At 39.3% G+C, this 20,876-nt stretch overlaps 1 protein-coding gene across 4 annotated transcripts in view; it reads right to left on the bottom strand.

The window, feature by feature from the left end:
* Positions 1-20,876, bottom strand: part of Rpb8 (DNA-directed RNA polymerases I, II, and III subunit Rpb8) — a 55,313-nt gene that overhangs the window by 2,897 nt on the left and 31,540 nt on the right. The gene's annotated exons all lie outside the window — the stretch shown is intronic.

The following is a 20,876-nucleotide window of genomic DNA, read 5'->3' as shown; positions in this document are numbered from 1 at the left end:
TATTAAAATTTCTTTAATGTTTAATGTTAATACTTCAAAATTACAGAAACATAATATTTTTTAAGATATTCAATGTCTTTTTTACCGGATTTTGAAGTTATGCGTACGAATATGCGATTAGCCTCTTAAAGTGATCATCTAAAGATTTTACGTTTTTATCCATCTCGAAAGCACACATCTACTCCTTTTTCTGACAATATTTTCGGTTAAATATTTACTTTGAAGTAGCTAAAAAGTTGTTTTACTCCGATAAGCAATTTGACAGCTCGTTGAGCGATTTCACTTCTTTTTGTATCTATATGAACCTATCAAATATGATCGATAACACAGATAAGATGAATGAAAATAGATGAAGTGAAAAAACCAAACTCTCTTAAACTAAAGTTATTAAACTCTATATTTGCAAGGAATTTAATTTTGAATTAATGGTCTAGTCTAATAGGTTTTTGTTTATATTAATCAATAATAATGTTCACAGAGAGATAAATCAGATTCGATATATTATTAAATAATTCTGATATATACCGCAAATATATTTCTTCTTATTTCATTATCTAAATACTACAGGAAAAAAATATTCAGAACTATATAATTTATATATTTGTGTCTACAAATTAATTACTAATAAAGGCGCTGGTGAAATTAAATGAAGAACGCATTAGATGATTTTTATTGCCATTTGATACAACAGAATATATGATCCTACGTATAAGCAATGTGTATGCGTATATATTTGTGTGCGCGCATAAATTGTTACATATATGCGAGGCTTTGTTACATGAAACGAGTATGCAACAAGCATACCTCCATTAACAAACCCCTCGTCACAAACGGTCGAACGCCATTACACATTTATTCATAGAAAAACTGTCATTGCCGATGATATTGCATTAAAAAAAAGAACATTTATCAATGCAGCATGGATTCGTTTGCTTAATTGCTAAAATTCTCCGCGAGATATATCGCGGAATAGAAAGGAGAGAATGGGGTGGAAAGCGGCAATGACAGTTACTTTTTAGCAGGATTTATTTATTGCAGCACATACACATTGTGCAGTTTTCCAACAGATTTCCCATAGAATGATTTTCTACAGAACCACCGACGTATTACCGAGCAATTTCACACTAACTACAGAAGTTCATATCACTCATTCGTCGATTGTCCAAAGTTTAAAGTTACGCAACAAACATCAACTGTATTAGTGTCTGTCGTCAATTATTGTTCCAGACAGATTTGATATTTCTGAATGAAAATTAGCGATTATGTGATTATACACCATTAATACTTCAGAAACACATGCAGATTAACTGAATTATTATTTATCTCTAGAGAAATACTTGCGAATAATATTCTTAACTTATAACGCACATTTCGCTGTTATAATTATACTGTAATAATTATATTTCAAATAGAGAAAAACTTGGTAAAAAATAATGGACATACTTTTCTATGCTCTCTACTTATATAACGAATTACAGAAAAAGATAATTCATATGAGATCCATCATAATCATATTGGTTATTCTCACAGATTAAAAGAGTAATATTTAAACCAGAGATAACATAATTGAAATATGGAAATCGCAAAAATTGTTCATTATATTTTTATCGAAATCTTAATTAAATCTTATTATAAAATATTAATGTAATCGAATCTAAAACTGCTAAAAAATTTGGGGATTTTTTCTCTGATTTAAACTTTCTCTCGAATCCGGGATTGTTATTAATATAAAAGGTCCCCCTGAGAATCTTGTATAAAAAAAAAATTCTCACGAAGATATTATATATAATGTACATCGAGGTATGCACGATATAACTATCACAAGCTCTGCAAGTTTCGGGATAATCCGGAGGGCGATACGTGAACTTCCTGATGGCACTCTCGCTCGCAATGAGGATACTGCGCAATCTGGTATCGATGATGTCGGTTTTTAATCGTGCACACTTATCTACGTTTTTAGCGCTAAAAAAGATGACGTCCTGTCACACGATAGCTGATGGCGGCGACAGAAGAGATGTCGTACCAGATAGTGCATTTACAGTATTCAGGGCCCGTGTAAACGCGCATCTGGCACGAGCCCCAACTGCCCTGTAATCTCGTATTGGCTCGCTTCCGCTCCACTCGCTCTCATGCTCTTTTTACTCGTTAATCTTCGCAGCCTATCCCCCTTTTTCCCCTTTATCTGCTTTCCAATTTACTCTTCCTCGTATCAAGTTGCAATAAAGTTGCGATATCTCATTTATTATGATATTAATAGCAAAATATCTCATTAGATAGTAATATTAAATTGGTCGCTAGTCGCAATTAATTGTGTGTGTGTGTGTGTGTGTGTGTGTGTTGTGTGTTGTGTGTGTGATTAAAAATGTAAACACTTATGTAATGACGTTCAAGTCACGCGATTATCTCCGACGTGTAATTAGATCTTCATTTCACGACATATGTAAAAAAAATCTTGATAGTGATGATAATTGCGATTGTTGTGCTCGATGAATTTGAGTAGACAACTAAAAATTCTCAAAACGGCAATAATGAGTTAAGGGTTTCTCGGGCACGCCGTGCCATCCAGAAGGATGTCAGCTGATGCTATTTTCCTCTCGAAACGCGAAACGAGAAGAGGACGACGCTGCTAATAATAGCCAGCCACTATCCCCGGTGCCACGACGCTCCGGCGCGCGGCGTCGAGACGCGTCTCTTCGTCGTCGTACTAGCGCGATCCGTTAATGTACACTGACGGAGTTTGTGCATCTTCTCTCGATGCTTTTAGACAGCTAATCCTTTCATAGACGCCACCGGTGCGTCTCAAGTCCCAAGGCCGACTCACCGATGTTACGATAACTTTTGAATTAGAGAGAAACGTCTCATTATATATATTTCAAATTTACTTAATCTTTACATTCTTGAAATGCTCTATATCTAGATAATTTATTATCTCGATGACGGGAGATTATTATAGACCAATAAAAAAATAATATTTTCTTGTTACATTTAAAAAAGTAAAGAGCTGGGTCATAGAAATAGAAATAGTCACTGGCACCGCGTGTGTTTCATACAACATAAAATAAATATATATACATTAATATATCTTTCGTCTGCAACTTGAATTATTCCTTCTCCTCCTATGTCGTCACAAAATAATTTACAACATAAATTATTTAACAGAGCACATTAATTTTTTTATTGTAAGCCTAATTGATTTACGAGAACTCGTGATTATAGATTTCATTGTCTCGTTCGAACTGATTTAGTACCGAAAAGGGGGAGGAGGTACCGCGCGATAAACAGACGATTATCTGTCGTCGATTATTTTTTTTACCTCGAGCTTTCACAATAATGTGACATCACATAGAATTATGAGATTATTACATAGGGTAAACTCGGGTAAGTTGGCCATACAGGAAAGATGGCCAACTTACGTTCTTTCAATCTAGCTATCAACTAGCTCGCCATGAAACATCGAATGAACATGGGTTGGCCATCTTTCCTGTATGGCCATCTTACCCGAGTTTACCGTATCATGCTATTCACGTATGAGTGTTTCGTTGCTTTCGGTACCAATTTTAATTTGAGATTCATCGAACAAACGTATTGTCTTGTGTTGCACAATTCGTCCAAAAATCCAGGAGAAACTGTATCAGCGTTACTTATACGATCGATACTGAACATTCGATGTCGCGAAACTGGAGCACTCAATCTCGTTTTGCGGTTTGGAATTAGAAGGAAACAGGTGCCTTATTTGTTCGAATACAAGACACTTATCCTTTTAATTCTGTAGGCCACGGAAACGTCAGTTGCTCGAACTCTCAGGAACGCCGCGCAATTATCGCGAATTGGAATTAATTCTAACTAAACTTTCTCGAGAAAAAAAAAAAAAACATTTTATTGCACTATTGTTATTTTCTGCGTTTCGAGACGTCCACACGCGGTATGCGTCACGCACTAATCGTGCGATCTCGGAAGGGATTTAATTGTTGGGACTTGATTGATATTTCACCGATAATCGAGAGTGCGATTGACTGCCGCAGGAATATATTGTTCGCGGATGCACTTTGAGACCCGTCTTCTCTTGAGACCGCCAAAGTCAAGAGAGCGACCGCACTCCGCAGTGCAGTAGCGTTGTCGACATCGATTATTCCTCGTGATTAACTAGCAGCAACTGCGGCACCACGGCTGCAACTGTATCAAGGGAACGACGCGACGCGACGCGGGGAGTAGAGCCAGTTGCCGAATGCAGTCGATCGGCGGCCGTTTTAGACACGCGGAACGGATTGCACAATCGTGTACTCGTGCGACCTTGCCTCCGCAATAGTCCGCAACAGGTGCATCGCGCGATCCAAAATTATCCTGGCGCGGCAGGTGATTCCGTTTGACCGGCCGCGTCGTGACCTTACGCGCGTAATCGGCGATCGGGCGTGTCGAGACATCGTCAAATTCCTTATGGCGATCGATCGCCGTAATAGAGAGATAACGGGGAAAAAACTCGAGATGAGAGATCCGAAATCGTCGATCGTTTCACAACGAGAAAGGTAGCGAGGAATGCACTCGCGGCGACTTTCAATGAGACGCGTATTTCGCCGTTGCGGCCGTTCGTGAAAAGAATCAGGGAGAGACAATTGCAATTTACAAGCGTGTTCACGTACAGTCAGGCCGCTCTAGAGCAATAGCGTTACACAATCACGACCTTGGACCGTGAGCGTGGCATTTATCATGCCAAGTAAATCTCCGCTCGCGGAATAGAAATCGATCTCGGGAAGTACGGCGTACGGCACGAGTATGATAGAGCGATATCAATTTACATTTGCGGAATCGATCAAATGTTCAATCTGTGACGTCAAATATACCCTGTATAACTGTAGAGTTGAATGTGCCAATCAAGACTGGCTCCAAAGAGAAGAAAAAAATGTTGAACTGTATAAGATGAAGATGTTTAAGATGACTCTTCAGACCCAAAGATTGAAGCGTGCGGACGCTTTCCGTACGATGTAATTGCGATTCAAAGATGATCTAGATTTCTCACGATGTAATTTTACTAACGTTATATCAACGTTCGAACGAGGTGAACTCCTTTGATCGTTCCGTCGATCGATGGTATAATTCCCGGGATAATCACGCGTCGGATTGCGCAGAAAGAAGTGCGAAATTAATATTACATATCGCGTACGAATGCCATGCGACTCGCGAGCGATACGCGCGACGACTAAGCGACGCGACTAGAGCTGCTCGCGACTAAACCCGACCTAGAGCAGGAGCATGAGCCAGTAACTGCAGCGGCAGCGCTAGCCGCAAACAGCAAGCCAAGTAGAAACGGTTCGACGTTTCCAGTCTCGCATCAGGCCAGGCGTTATACAATCCGCGTGCGTGCGTGCACGCTCGGCTTCGTCTCGTTGCTTCTTAACGAACGCGCGTGCCAAAAGCTTGACATTTCCGTAAAAGATGGAACCTCTCTGTGAGACTATGACCAAGTCGGAAATTATATAGAAACATATTTTGATATTATACATGTAATTCGCAGCTTATAAGTGTGTGTTTCAATATCTGTGTAAAAGGAAAAGTTGACTCAAAATTGCTCTAACAGATCACTGGTTAAAAGAAGCGTGATCGATTGAAAACTAACACCGGATTCCCTAAACAATATTTCAAAATGTACTCCAAGAAAAAACTCACGCTCGCTTTTACCTCAACGCTTTTATACATGCGTTAATTAACTTGTCATTGCGGCAAAAAGCGCGTACAGGATGTCTCGCATGTACAGGAAAATTTTGGCGTGTGCGTTGCATTCCCTATAATTTGATTTACATCTATTCTATTCCCATTGCAGAATTAAATTTTTGCAACTGCAACGTATACGAATTAAGATAAATTGAAATAGAATACGACGACGGACGATATTCAAGGAAGAACGAGAAAAGAGAAGCGAAACAACATAGTGGGAAATCCGAAGCGACGTTCGCTTCGGCGGTAACGATATAATTGGACCACTTTGCCGTTAAACGAGCTTAACGATCGATTCTACCGTGCTACCACGATGCACACCACGGTGCCTTCCACGGATCCAGTCAGATCGGAGATCGGCATGACAGATATCCTCCGACTCGGACATCGTCACCTCGCGACGTCGCTAATAGCAATGGCACGTCGCTCTTTCGGAGGATATACGAGGATATACGCCGACGACGTCGACGCGATGACGTGATAAACTCAACGACAAAGAAAATCAAAGTCAGATCGCTTGATTATGCGAACCGACAAACGGAAAGTCACGCTCTCGATATCAACCACACCGAGCCACACCGAAATTTGTGCTTTTTCAATAGTGACACTTTTCTTTCCAAGATGCGATATAATTCCTCAAATTTATATTAAACGATACTAAACGTTTTTTTGTACCGTCAGAATTTTTAAGAGCAGTTAAATCTCGTTTCTTCCACGACCGCGACGCATATCGTCGTATTCGCGCGGTGATCTTAATGCTATCTCACTATCAACGCTAATCACTAGCTAGAATTATCTATAACTACTCGACGGAGCTCGCGCTGCTCGAAATGAAAAGAAAATAAATACGCGACGAGACCGCACGGCGAACTAGGCGCGACTAACGTGGACGATCCGGGTAAGTGCCGCGTCGCGCGATTATGCAATCGCGTGGCCGAAAAAGCTATGCCAAGATGCGTGGCGCTGGGCCACACACGCCCCATCATCCACTACTTAACCTCGAAACATTATCGCGTAGCCAGAGAACATGCGACGTGCCAGCACCGGGGTTGGTCCCATTATTATCAGGGTTGCGAAAAAGTCCAGGGTTACTTGGCTCATCTTAAACGAATACCTTAGCCTCCTGGTCCCCGAGGGTGACCTTTGGGTATTGCATCGAGTTATTATTTTCCAAATCACTTCCATCTCGCGGTATATAAGAAATTCCTTCATTGAATATCTCATTAATTACTTAAATATAGTATCGTGATAAATGGGTCATCTCTAGTATGAATTGCCTCTTTGAAAATGCCAAATTTCTCACATTTATCGAATAAGACTTAGACAATGTATCTAATAAATTAGTTAAATTAATCATTTACTTTAACATGATTAGCGTAAGGAAAATCTCTCTCTCTCTCTCTCTCTCTCTCTCTCTCTCTCTCTCTCTCTCTCTCTCTCTCTCTCTCTCTCTCTCTCTCTCTCTCTCTCTCTCTCTCTCTCTCTCTCTCTCTCTCTTTCTCTGTTTTTATTACATTACTTTTACTTTTATAATAAACTAACAGCTCAATGCAAAAAAAACACAGTGTCTTCAATTAAAAATGTTATATGATAGAACGTCTCCGGAACTAGCACGAAAATATCTTTCCCTGCAGTCGATTAATTAAACGAAACGTTATCGAGTTCGACGCGGAGCGCAGCTCGAACCGCTTTATCGTCCAAGTCGCAGATTATGCTAGAGTTCGGTTTGCATAAAATTAATTTCAACTGGCAACTACCATAATTCTATTTTGCATCAGCAACAGCAAATCTGAATTTCTTGAACGCCAGATCCATGATAAATTGTTCACTTTTGTTCATATTCTCTCGTCACATTTTTTCACAATTTTAAATAAAAATATATTCTCTTTTATGTCTAAACATTACAAAATATACTCAATCTTGACTCAATCTGTTTTACTGAATTTCATAGCCAATGATATCGACACGCATGTAGTCATCAATCGACATATTGTACAATTGTTGATCAAATCACTCGCTGCTCTCTTCCGTAGACTTTTACGCGGGATATGGGTCACCCCACCGAAACGATCGATTCGCGCGTTAGCTCGGGGCACGGACGCGTCCAATAATCAGCCTATACTAGCGCGTGAGTTTCCGCGGACCGCGGCCAGGCGACCTTCGTCGCGTTGTCGCGCGTATAATTGTTGTTAATTATCGAGCGCATGCCACTACGTGCGCACGTGCACTTTCGCGACTAATAATCGAGTATAGTGTAATAATAGCGAATATGCCTCCTAACGCTACGAATTCTTCCCGTGACAAAACGGTAATTCTGCTCATATCTTACGTCAAAAGGTAATAACATCTTTTTATTATTTGACAACGAGGCAATGTCTCTGTCCGGAAAGCGATTATCAATCTTCAGAATTGATATCTATTGATTCATCTATAATATCGTTCTTTTATGCGCGCGTTCGACTTACAATCTAACGACTCTGTGAATGCTGTCTCTTAATTACTTAAAATATATATAAAACATAAATTTTCTCAGTTTAGTTATCTTTGAAAATTTCTCGATGGTTATTTAGCGTGAAATACGAAACATGCTGTTGTTAGATACATATCTAGGATTAAGTATGACATGGAATTATAAGTCATTGAACTAGTAAGAAACACTTGTCACTTCCCACGTCAATGCAACGAAATGTAATAAAGTCTCTGAAATCTCGTTTAGTATATTTGAAGAAATTACAATATTGCATCAAACACATCGCACAAGAAAATATTTCCGACGTGGAAAAACAATTTCGATGAAACTTCCCACACGCGATAGATAATAACTTTCTACGTTTGAAATGTTATGGCTACTTTTAGTTAACTATAGAAATATACGATTTTCATTAATTTTCTTTAGAACTAAATAAAAAAATTAATTCATCAAGTTTTCGTTAAGAAAAAAGAGAAAAGATTTCAAAATAACTCAAAGTGGATTAACGCAGAATTAAGTAATCGAATCCCTCAATGTCGATGCGAGCAATCGCGCGAAACGTAGCTTACACAAACAAGTGCGTTACTCTCGAGGTGCTCCGACATGGGACGTCCTCGAAAGACACGGTATGTGACGGACGAGAAGTAGTAGTAAAGGGAAGAGGAGGAGGAGGAGGAGTAAAAGAAGAAGAAGAAGAAGAAGAAGAAGAAGAAGAAGAAGAACCGAAGAAACCGTGACAGGTGGGTGGTCGAGGGACGACGAGGAGCAACGTGCATCTCTCCCTTGGCACAGGCGGGTGTAGAAACCTGGGTCGACTTAATCTTAGACAGCTACCACTACTGCATCATCGTCGCACACTATCACCGCTGTTACTACCACTACTACACGCCGTTGGCCGTTGGCAGTTGTCGTCATCGTCATCGTCGTGTATGGATCGTCATTTTCATCACTACCGAAACGCGAGACGAGGCGATGGGACGGGACGCGACACGTCGCTCTGCCCGACACGGTGTAAACGAGCCTTTAAGTCTCGCCATCTCGCATCGCGGCAATCGCGACAGACACGGCACACGCAATACAACGCCAGGAACCGGGGAGCGCACCTGCGCGCGCGCTGCCTGCACCGTTTTCTCGGTCGCGGCCCGTTTGTCCCCGTCACGATACCCCCTGCCCTCCATCCCGACCCCTTCCTTCCTTCCCTCCTCTCTCCAGCGGTCGAACAGCCGCTCCCCACTCGCACGCGCGCGCGCGCGCGCGACCGGTGCAGTGTGTCGCGGAGGAGTCGAAGAGGCACCTTTGGCTCGCTCCTCTCCCCTCGTGCCCTCCTCCTTCTGTACCTCATCCTCCTACGCCACTCTAACACACACGCGCACTCGAGAGAGTCGATTATCGTTCAGAACCAGGAGCTCTCCTACTACGCGATATAACGCGAATAAAGAGAGAAAAGAGAAAAGAGAGAAGAGGAAAAGAGAGAAGAGAGAAGAGGAGAAGAGAGAGAGACGCGGTAACATGGCGGTCGACCGTCAAACGCGAGCACTGATTATATAAGAAAAGACCAAGGAAACAAACTTGACGTGCTTCGCAATAGCTGCAGACGAATTTACATATTACACAGCTCTCGCGGCTATTATTAAATACCATTCTTATTTTCTCATAAAATATCGTTATAAAAATTATATCGCGTGTGATCATATAATAATTACATAAAAAATATATAATAGCAAAGTAGTTGAAAGAAAATAAAGAAAATCAAGCAAATAGGTTGAGAAAAAGAAATGTGACACTTTCTCGTTTTGGACTGTGTGATCGTGCATTGCACCCGAAATTATCTCGCTGTTTGCTATCTGTTAACGTTGCGATTATACACCTCGCGAGAGACGTACACTTGTTTTTATCGCGGCGTGCGCTGGTGATGCGGTAAGAGACGCATACGTGCAGGATAGACGTATTAGTCAGACTAAATATCATTGTTATGTAATTGAGAGCCGGTGCACAACACGCTACATGTTCTTTGGCTACGTCATTCAATGCAACGCGCATAATGAAGCTATTCTTGGTTTACCGTCGTGCAGTTTAAGCGCGGTTAATTGATCGTATGTCGCGTATCCGGAATAATTAAAGGCGCTCTCACTAGTAACGCGAAACAAGAACGGTTGAAAACAAATTCGATCGATTGGAATCACTGATTCAGTCTTTGATAACTGTAGAAATCATTACGGATCATTGTGGAAACGATAAAGATGCGATAGTGAAAATGCAAACGTTTGGCTGGTCGAACCTCGTCGTTGTTGGCACGGAAAAAAGGATTTGTGCGAAAATCGAAACGGATATTGCTGTACACAATTATGTAAAAGAATTGCTCTTCCAGCGGAAGCAAGATTCGCCTTGATATTAAAGATCGGCCTCTTGTTCTTTGAATGTAAAAAACGGGCGAAAAAAAACAGATTTTTTAAATGTTGAATTTGTAGAGCTGATATTTCGTGCTACAAAAATAATTCAACGTAAAAAAAATAATTAATAAAATATTATGTCATTGAAATGATAGATTAGATTTTCACAGTTCTGTGATGGGATCAGTAATTTTACAATAATTAGTCATTATTTTAAATTTTGCGGCATACACTTCTGGAAACGCTAAAATCAGGTCTTTTAATACACGCGATACCGGTAACCGACAACTTTTCTACTTGTACGTTGTACGTCAGGCATACCGCAAATGCGAGGAGTGGTTGTAGGGGAGTTGAAGCAACACGTGGCGGTCGGGGCGCGTAGCCGCGGTCGCTCGACTGCAAAGCAAAGTCCGTAACTACTGTGCGCTCAATGTCACGGTTTGCACCTATCAGACTATCACGATATCGCGCGTAGCAAATATAGAATGTAGAATAGTAGTAGTAATAATAACAACATATATATGACATTCATAGTAATAATAATATAGCAAGCATTGATTTTAAATCTGTACAGACAACTTGTAAAGACACGGAAAAAATGGATGTAAACCAATGGAAATAAATGTGTGGATGATAGAAGGATGACAATAGAAGGATAATATATAAATTATATTTTAAAACATGTAACATAATATGTAACATAAAATACCAGAAAAGATGCGTCAAAGTTAAATTTACCCTCGTAATTGATAACGACTATAGTTCAGATGATGTAATGGTTAAGCAGATATTACGGAATTATTACTTTATGAAATATGAACGAGTATTGATATATAATGCAGTCGATGCGCCGAGTCTCAAGCGCCGTTGACGCTATAATGATAGAGGGCATGTTTATGTGCTATTTAAAATTTGTTTTATGTATCAAGTAATTTTTAAAGGAAAACTAACACTTTAACATTGATAGACGCATATTGATAGCTGACGAAAATGGTAGTTAAAATTTGGGAATCACAAAGATTATACATATTTAGATCAAGGAAAAATTTTCGGAATATAAAACATTATGTGGGCGACAAATTCACCGAGTTTCGTAGAAGCTTTCGTGAATGTGGCTACCTCTTATCCGATGGAGAGGTGTGCACCGAGAGCTCGTGCCCCTATATAATCCCTCTTAATTGTGCGAAGAATGATATATTTCACCCTTATATGACAATGACCACTTGACACATATGTAATGAAGCGGAATTTCGAAAATAAATTCGGAATATCAAAAATGTACAATCTATTATTCATAGCCTGATAAGAATTGCATATGAAATTGTTAAAATATTTCTTAATATCGTAGAGTTTCGAATTACCCCCAAATATAATTATTTGGTTAAAAATAAAAATCAACAGATTATAAAAATGAACAATAGAAAATATAAGTTTCCTCGCGTAAATGACGATACCTCGCTATCTCGGAAACATGGTCATAGCAAGAAGCGCAGAGAACATCGAGATCGTAAAGACGGGGAAAGGAACGGGTGTATCGATCCAAAGGAAGCAGCTTTTACTCTCATCTGTGCGAGCAATGGATATAGAGATACGCTCACGCTTGTTGACCTTGAGCGACATTAAGGGTGCAATGAATTTTAAGGAATAAAAGATTAAGGAGACGCGATCGTGTCCAATTAATTACGCGAACGTAACAATTTTTTTCTCGTTATTAATATGTATGTTCATTGATCGACATATGTATCACGAAATAGAATCGATCAATTCTGAGTGCAAATTGTACTTTGATGGCTTCGGTGTAACCGAAACAACAGTAATTTTTTCTAAAACAGGGATTATTTTCTCAAGATTTAAATCAACCTATTCGAGCCCGCGGTATATCGGAAAATATCACATCGAATTTATCCCATAACGCAATTATATCTCGATATCATGTACTTCGTAAGAAGTACTTACTAACAATAAGCAGACAGCAAGAACAGCTGCTTACCTTCGATCAACCGAGATTTCGATTCTTCCAAACGATATCGAGTCGGAAGTCGGCTACGTGCAACCTGGCCTGGCTGTGAATGCAACGTGGACTCTTCCGCGCGTTCAGGGAAAGTGGGGACGCGAGAACGCGGTCCCCGTCAGGGGTTGACCTAATTCCAGTCACTAGGTTAGCCTCTGACTGTCTGACCTTTCCCCAGGAGCGGTCCCGGCGACCGGCGAGGATGCGCGCGCGAGCGCACGCGTCGAAACTATAGAGATCTCTAGTTTATGAGCATACAAACATATCACATATCTACTTGTATGCATTTGTGGACTCTACCACCGGAAGAATCCGAAGAATAATCGGCGCGAGAAAAAATAGAGTAAAATGGAGAATACAAATCATTTCAATTGTTAGACTCGCCTATATCTCTCTTTCAAATAAAGTTCTTCTCGTGATTCAAGATACGTTCCAAGTTTTAAAATGTTGCTCTAATCAAAATATTCGAATATTAACATATGGTTCTTTGCCTTAGTTTAATATAAATATTTGAGCATTATAAAGAGACATAATCACATTCCGTATCTCAGTCGGTGAAATTTTTTATCACGTAATCTAAATAAAAAAATAAGTAAATAAAATAACAGGTCATTGAAAACTATAATCTCCGAAACGGTCTGAATTCGACGCGTAACACGTGCAAACAGCGAAATAACACAGAATCGAAAACGAGAAAACTGTAAATGGGTATATATAGCTCGTGGCAAATGCGCGTAGGTGTGCACGAGGGAGGTGTTCGCCAGGCAAGTGTGGGCTGACTCTGAGGGGATAAACGAAACTGGGTCACCCCTGGGAACCGGAGGGAGCCTGGCTCGCATCCGGGTAGAGGAGAGAGCCTGCGAGTGTTGGTGGTAACTCGGTACAACACTTACAGTAGTATCGACGAAGGAAATTACTAGCTCAGGAGAGCTCCTTTCTCGCGAATCTCCTGTTAATCATCTTCCGAATAATCTCTCATGTCATATTTCAATTCACGGCAAATAACTCCCTTATATATCAGGAGATATATTTTCAATTATATTTTGGAACGATAGACTAATTATGTTATCGTAATCGTATAACCTCGTGCACAATGTAAAACACATGTAAAAATATAATTAAATAAATTGCAATAAAACGAGTTATTACTGCGTTGAATTTGTATTAATGTATTAATGTATTGAATACTACGACTGTCAGTCGATCATAATTTTTCAGAATAGCTATTAGAATGAGAAGTAATACTCGATTCAATCACGAGATATTTTAACGTACCGTAATTTATAGTAACTCAAGCTGACTCCCCTTTTGCAACGAATGACGTCGGCATCAGTTTAAACGCTCATGATTGGGTAGAGTCAAAGTATCGCTCGCAAAACTTATAACGTGACTTTGTTTAATACCTTGCTAATGCTTTTATACGCGCCTCACGTAAATTTTTCATGAAATATATCAAAGGTTGTATCTTTTTCCCTTAGGCAGAACATGATATATCGTCAGTCACACAAAATTTAATTGTTTCATGAACTCTTGGAACTAAAAAGAGATCTGAAATTTTATAGCTGAGCTTTTATAGCTTTGCTAATTACTGAGATTTGAAATGTGCTGTTTAATATTGAACAACGTACCGCAACTTGGATATATCGTTAATTTAATAAGGTAAAATCTGTATTTTGTCGAGCTTTAATATATATGAGCAAAAATATCCGTTCTCAAAAAAATTCGGAAAAAGTTTTAAATAGAGCATCCGAAGAAATCGAATCAGCTGTTGATAAACACAACAACACGACGTGATTGCGTAATACACGCGTTACGTATACGACGACGATGAGTATAGCTCTCTTCCTCTTCCCGCACATTCGTTATACGTGTAATATATTCACAATCTCTAAAGTACAAGGCTACGAGAGAGTAGGCTACTAGTTCGCAAAGAACGTACTATCGCAGCAATACGTTATACGAGTCAGCGCAGCCACTTGGAAATATAGTCTGCAATCTGCTTTAAAAGAGAAAACAATTTTCTCGCTCGAATTCATTAACAAAGAGATTGAAATAAAAAAATCTCAGGACACGCAAAAGCATATTATTTACGAGAATTAACCTTTAACATCTTATCTTACTAAATATCACAGTCATTGATTAACAAAAGGTTATACATAAATTATTTATACATCTCCTAATATTGTAATTGTAAACCTTTAATATTATATAACCGTTGTACTTTTAAAGCTATTAAGTTATGATAATGTAGGATATGGACAAATTAATGTAGATCTAGCACGGAATCGTCGGAATCGTCAGAATCGCAAAGGGTTAAAGCATAGCGCGAGAACGCAATCGCGACAATGTTTTTAGTCGCTCCGTGCTCTGAATATACCGCGGACTTGCATGCGGCCAGCGGCGCATCGGTGCGACTCTCGGCACATACCTGTCGAAATCGTGCCAATAATATGCATGTAACACACACGCACGCACGTACGCACGCGCTGCGAAAAAGAGAAGGAAATGTTTTTGCACGCCAGTTGCCAAAATGTAGCATGCCGCAATTCCGCCCCACGATTTTACGTAACGCGGCAGTTCCGTGACAATTTTATCCGTCCGCCCGAGTTTTCTCGCTACGGCGCAACGTCGGATGACGTGGCGGTTAAATTTTCCATCGAGTCGGCTGCGTATACGTACGCCGCTTTCCGACACGGTCCTGGCCTGTTCCCCGCGATATTAGGAGGTACATGTGACCGTGGAACGGCGGACGACGTGACTCACAAGGAAGAAAAGCCACGAGACATGTTGCGCATATGAACACATAATTTATAGCCAGTGCAATTTTACCGCCTACGGACACATGATACTTGAACGCAATGACGCATCGAAGAGCCGAATTTTGCATTTTAATACAAATTTAATACATAAATTAAGACTGCAGTTGAAATTAATTATACCGAAAGATAAGTTAAGATTAATTAAATTTCACCCCTCCCTCTCTCTCTCTGTCTATATGATAGATAACACGCTTCAATAAGAAGGATATAAAACAATATAAGATATACATATAATATATAAAAGACAATAGTCTTCAGGAAAAGATTTTAAATATATGCAGAGTAGATAGCATTTTGTTAAGAGAAATAAATCTCACAAATTCCTCACATTAAAAATATTTAACGTTGTATCTCAAGCTTGGTTATTTATGATGTACTTATAAGAAAATCTCAAATCGCACTCCAAAGAGTCAATTACGCGCATCGTAAACTGGCATGATCCGAGAATGTCTCCTTAATCGTTCGATTAACAAACTAGAAACTAAGTTTACACTCAAATGAATGTCGAAAAATCGGGCAACATAGAACTAAAACCTCTGACGGACGGGGAATTCTCTTAAACTCAGTCGTCAGCTGATTGGTCGTTCCGACGTCAGCTGATTTTGACAGCCCGGACGACCTTGCACGTCCTAGCCGAGGTATCGACCAATCGGGAAGCGCTGCACCATGCGCACGCGCCTGCACTAATCCTGATCAGCTGACTCTCGTGAAGCTCGCATCCTCGATGAGATCGAAGAAATTTGCGCTACAGGTTCTCCTGTCAAGAGACTTATTACTTCCATTTACAATTCCACTTACAATTAGCATCGAATAACGACAAGATGAAGACAAGAAGAATTCGCATTTTAATCTCGATCAAAAGAAACGAGAGTATTTGTAAAATTGATGAAACTTGTTTGTAGTATTGCTTATCTATGTTGGACTTAATCATATTTCGAGAATTATATTATTAACGAGAACGCTAATACAAGAAATACCGATAATCCGTAATAATGATATAATATTGAAAGTACCATATCACGACCTAAAAAAGACAATATAAATATAACAATTAAATAACTATAATTTTGAGTTTCAAATTTCTTTCCGAGTGGATCGCGTCGCGACGTTACAGGGTGTACCTGCGCGTTGCCGACGTTGCCGGGGCATTAGCTATATTCATTCCGGGGTCTCGAGCTACCTCGATCAATAATTCGTTTCCCAGCTGTCACGCCCCTCGCAGAGACGAACACGAACGAACGAACGAACGAACGAACGAACGAACGAACGAATTCAGTACTAACAAAAATTATACTCTAATTATAGTACGACACTATGGGAGCTTTCCAGCAAGCGACACAAGTATCATTTTATCTTTGTTACTCATTACCAAAAAAGAAAGCTAGAACGATGCTTGTGTCGACTTGTGTCGCTTGCTGGAAAGCTCCCTATATTATTTGATCTCGTCCAAGTCGAAATAGTTACGTCAAAATTTTTCCACGATAGTTACAAAATGTTCGAGTCTCTCTGAGACTCATAAAGCATGATAGAAGATGTTTACCTTCGGCGCTCATTCTCATTCAATTTGTCACAATGGAAGTAAAATCTACCTACATTACAGGACAGCTAATATCATTACCTTTTTCCAATGCTATTTAATATAGTATAAACATATCTGCAATTGCAAATCACTAAAAGCGCCATCTCTTGAAAAAGGACCAAGATTCTTGTACCCATCTCCAATCAGATGACAAACATCTAAAGTCAACTTTCAATTATCTATGATTCGTGTTAGATTCAGGATTGAACTCTTTTTGTAATTTCATGTGCCGTGTAATAATAACAATTTGTGTACATGTATGTACACAAAAGATATTTTAAAAAATCAGAATACGTATAAAATACATAACATATGAAATTATAAGTAAAATTCTATCCTGAAAATCTGGCGCCAAGTACAGACAACGTAGAATGAATCTTAAACTGTACCTAAAGGTGGGAGGCGATATCGTATCTACGATACGTACGTCAGGTCGTACAAACTTCGTTTCGCTCGAGATCTTCTCTATAAGAAAATGGGGAGGAGGGGGGGGGGGAAGTAACCGATCGTAAAAGAATTTTTCGATTACTTCCGATAACGAGACTACTTTCGATCCAAGTCTGTCTATCTATCGCTTGCCGCTTTTGGCAGTTTTTCTCGACGCGGACGGTTAATCTCGAGTTTTCGGCTTTTGCCAGCCGGGTTGCCAATGCCCCCAGAAAACTGAGATACCACCAGCTGTGTTCACCCGCTTCATTACCTACCGAGTGAACGCAGAGTGGCTCCCTGTCCTCCGAAAGCTCGTTCCGCTGATCTCTCTCGTACGTGAACTCTCTTACCGACCGGACAATGGCGTATATGCGTATAATCGTCACGCCACATCTCCTTGTCGCGAATCTCCGCTCATCTCAACGTCGAAGAACATTATATCGTTTCTGCCAAACGCGCGACGTGATAACTACTTCTTAACCATCAAGCTCAATATCTTCTCGCATTATACTTTGATTGCGAGATCTCAAAATTAATTCTAATTACTAATATGACTAAAGGAATGAGAATTATAAAATGCTCTATTACTCGAACGACAACAACTTTACTTATTTTTCCACTTTCTTACAAATAATATTCATTCAATGAAATACTTTCTTACAAATTTGTACTCTTGTCTCGCTTGAGTACTCTTATTGATTTTGCCATAGAAAACGTAAAACGTAAAAAATTAAGTATATAATAAACTCATATATTTTTAACACATGGATGCGATACTTTTTTACCATTTCGTCAGAAAATTAAGATAATAACGGCAAAATGCCGATTACAGCTTACTGACACACAGCTGCTTGTTACAGCTATTGAATCTTGAATACCGGAAAATGATATCGTTCATTCCGTCTACGATCGAGCGATCAATGGCAAAAAATAGAGAGAAATAGCTAAGAAACCACCGTGCAAAAACAAATATCGCGCATCATTAACAGGCATATAGTGCAGGCTCATCTGATCACGCGTATGACGTATTCCACTCGACAACCTTGAGTCAATGTATAAATTATGGAAGTAACCGACAAGTATAAATCTTGATCCTCTAACACATTTAATAATGTTGCCTAAATGTAAAATATATATGTATATGTATATGTACATGTATGTACGTCGCGCTCTATTCTTTTGTATACAATATAACTTACATCAAATCATGCTATATCGTATAACAATTTTGGTATCCACTTCAATTTTGTTCACAAGAGATTTAAAGTGTTGAAATTAAAAACATATACAAAATATTAATTAAATATCATAAAAATGGACGAAGCACAGAAAACACTACACGTAAAGAAGATAGGCAGCGAATGTTAGTAAAAACGAAAGATCGACATAATCATTTAAACCTTTCGTATTTGATATCAGAGGATTCGATGACCCGAACCTTTCAATTATATTTTTTAGATACTCAAGATAATGCGGCAGATATATAATTGTATTTCATACTTATCGGATTATATATACAATATACAATCGACATCAAAATTTTGTTAACATCCTAAATTACATTACATACAACTGAGATAACATTTCAACTGAAACGAAGATTGACCGCGCATGGAAGAACAAGCTAATTAAGACATTAAACGTTAATCTGAGCATATTAATGTGAGCATCATCACAAAGAAGCGTTACAAAATGATGTCGCATTCGATAAACAGCTCCGCACTCCGCACTCTACACTTGCACAGTCGATTTAAAGCACCTAGCAGATTCGAATGTTTAAAGCACGCATCATTATCTTTCTCTCTCTCTCTCTCTCTCTCTCTCTCTCTCTCTCTCTCTCTCTCTCTCTCTCTCTCTCTCTCTCTCTCTCTCTCTCTCTCTCTCTCTCTCTCTCTCTCTCTCTCTCACCCCTCCCCCCCTCTCTCTCTCTTCTTATCGTGGCGTCTACAACGCTGCGTTCTATCTTTAATAGCGTTAGCAGAGCGTGGCACGTTTTGCGCGCAGTGGTGGCACAACCTGCGACGAAATCATCGGCGACGCGATCGACGCGACCGACGCGACCGACACGACCGATGCGACCGACGTCGCGGCCACGTTCCAAGGTCAATGCGATAAGTCGGTTAAACCGCGGGGTTATCGCGCAATTCCGCATTTCGTTCAGCACGTTTAAATGGAAAGCCCAACGCTCGCGCGCAACCTCCGGTTTTCCGTCCGATCGGAAAGCAATTTAAAACTGCGGAACTTCCTCAATTTTTTAAATATTGTCTATAATACTTGATATATGCTTGTTCAGCAAATTAATAAAACTTTTTCTTTTATTCTCGACACGAATATAAGAATTCATAAGTATTATTTCTAATATAAATATAACTTTCTTATGACGTTTGATAACTTAATATTTTATATCCACTTATAAAATTTAAGATTACTATAATTATTATAATTGTGAATTTACGTTTACTTGTCGTACTTATTTTTTGACAATAGGAATTATAGAAATAGTTAACAAACTGCGTTTGAAAAAATAGTGAGTCCATAGTTCATGAATGACGAAGCTAAAAATGGCCCATCCGATGACGCACTATTTCGGCGTGTTCAGCCAATCGTGCCAAGGTTTGGGCAATTGCGTATCACGTAATTCACACACAACAACCTTAACTTTACTACCACGTTGTCCATAATATTTCTTTGTGCCTAGCGTCATACAAAAACTTGTTCGCCGTAGTATTTATTTGAAAAAATTAAGTATCAAATGCATACCGCATTTGTTGGGCTAATTTATTTGTAGCATAATCTCGTTCATACCCTTAACCAAAAAAATTGTCTGCAACAATTCGCGTTGCTTAATATTCTTTTACTTTTCCATCATTCATTAATTACATAATACATCAATACATATGCTCATCGCATAAACGACATTGGTATGTACCGCTTCTCGATCCGGTCGAGAGATCTTGTTTAGAGCGATAACCGAGCGACAACAGAGAGCCAATTTCTCTACAAGCGGCGTAGAAAGTTGTTTTCGGAAGCTCACGCGGCTTCATTGAGAGCGTTTGGAAACGAGCCAATAGGAGATCGCACAGCAGAAAGTTTGTCGCACATCGATGTGTCGTTTGAACAACGTCACGCATCGTGACGTGCATCCGTGCGCGTATACCCGATAAACCGGGCCAGCGGTATAAATGTATCCGAGCAGAATCAAATTAACGCAGAATCTGCGATAAGTAATCGACAATGTTGCTCCTTACAAAAATTCGTTTGAGAACGTTTTTGATTAAGGAACGATACAAGAGCATTTCATGTAATGAGACTTCGTGTGAAATTCTGCTCGGATATTGTAAAAAATAACAAGTGTAGATTCGTTTGCACTACAAGATTTTTAAACATTTTTATAAATAATGAAAATTTGTATAATAATCTATTTTTATCTTTAAATGTGTACAAATAAAAAATTACTCCAAAGTTGATA

The sequence above is a fragment of the Temnothorax nylanderi genome, unplaced genomic scaffold (genome assembly GCF_030848795.1).
Source record: "Temnothorax nylanderi isolate EJ_2023f unplaced genomic scaffold, tnyl_v1.0 TNYL_tig0163_pilon, whole genome shotgun sequence".
Lineage (NCBI taxonomy): Eukaryota > Metazoa > Arthropoda > Insecta > Hymenoptera > Formicidae > Temnothorax > Temnothorax nylanderi.
The sequence above is the reverse complement of the archived record's forward strand: the minus strand, read 5'-3'. Positions and strand labels throughout refer to the sequence as shown.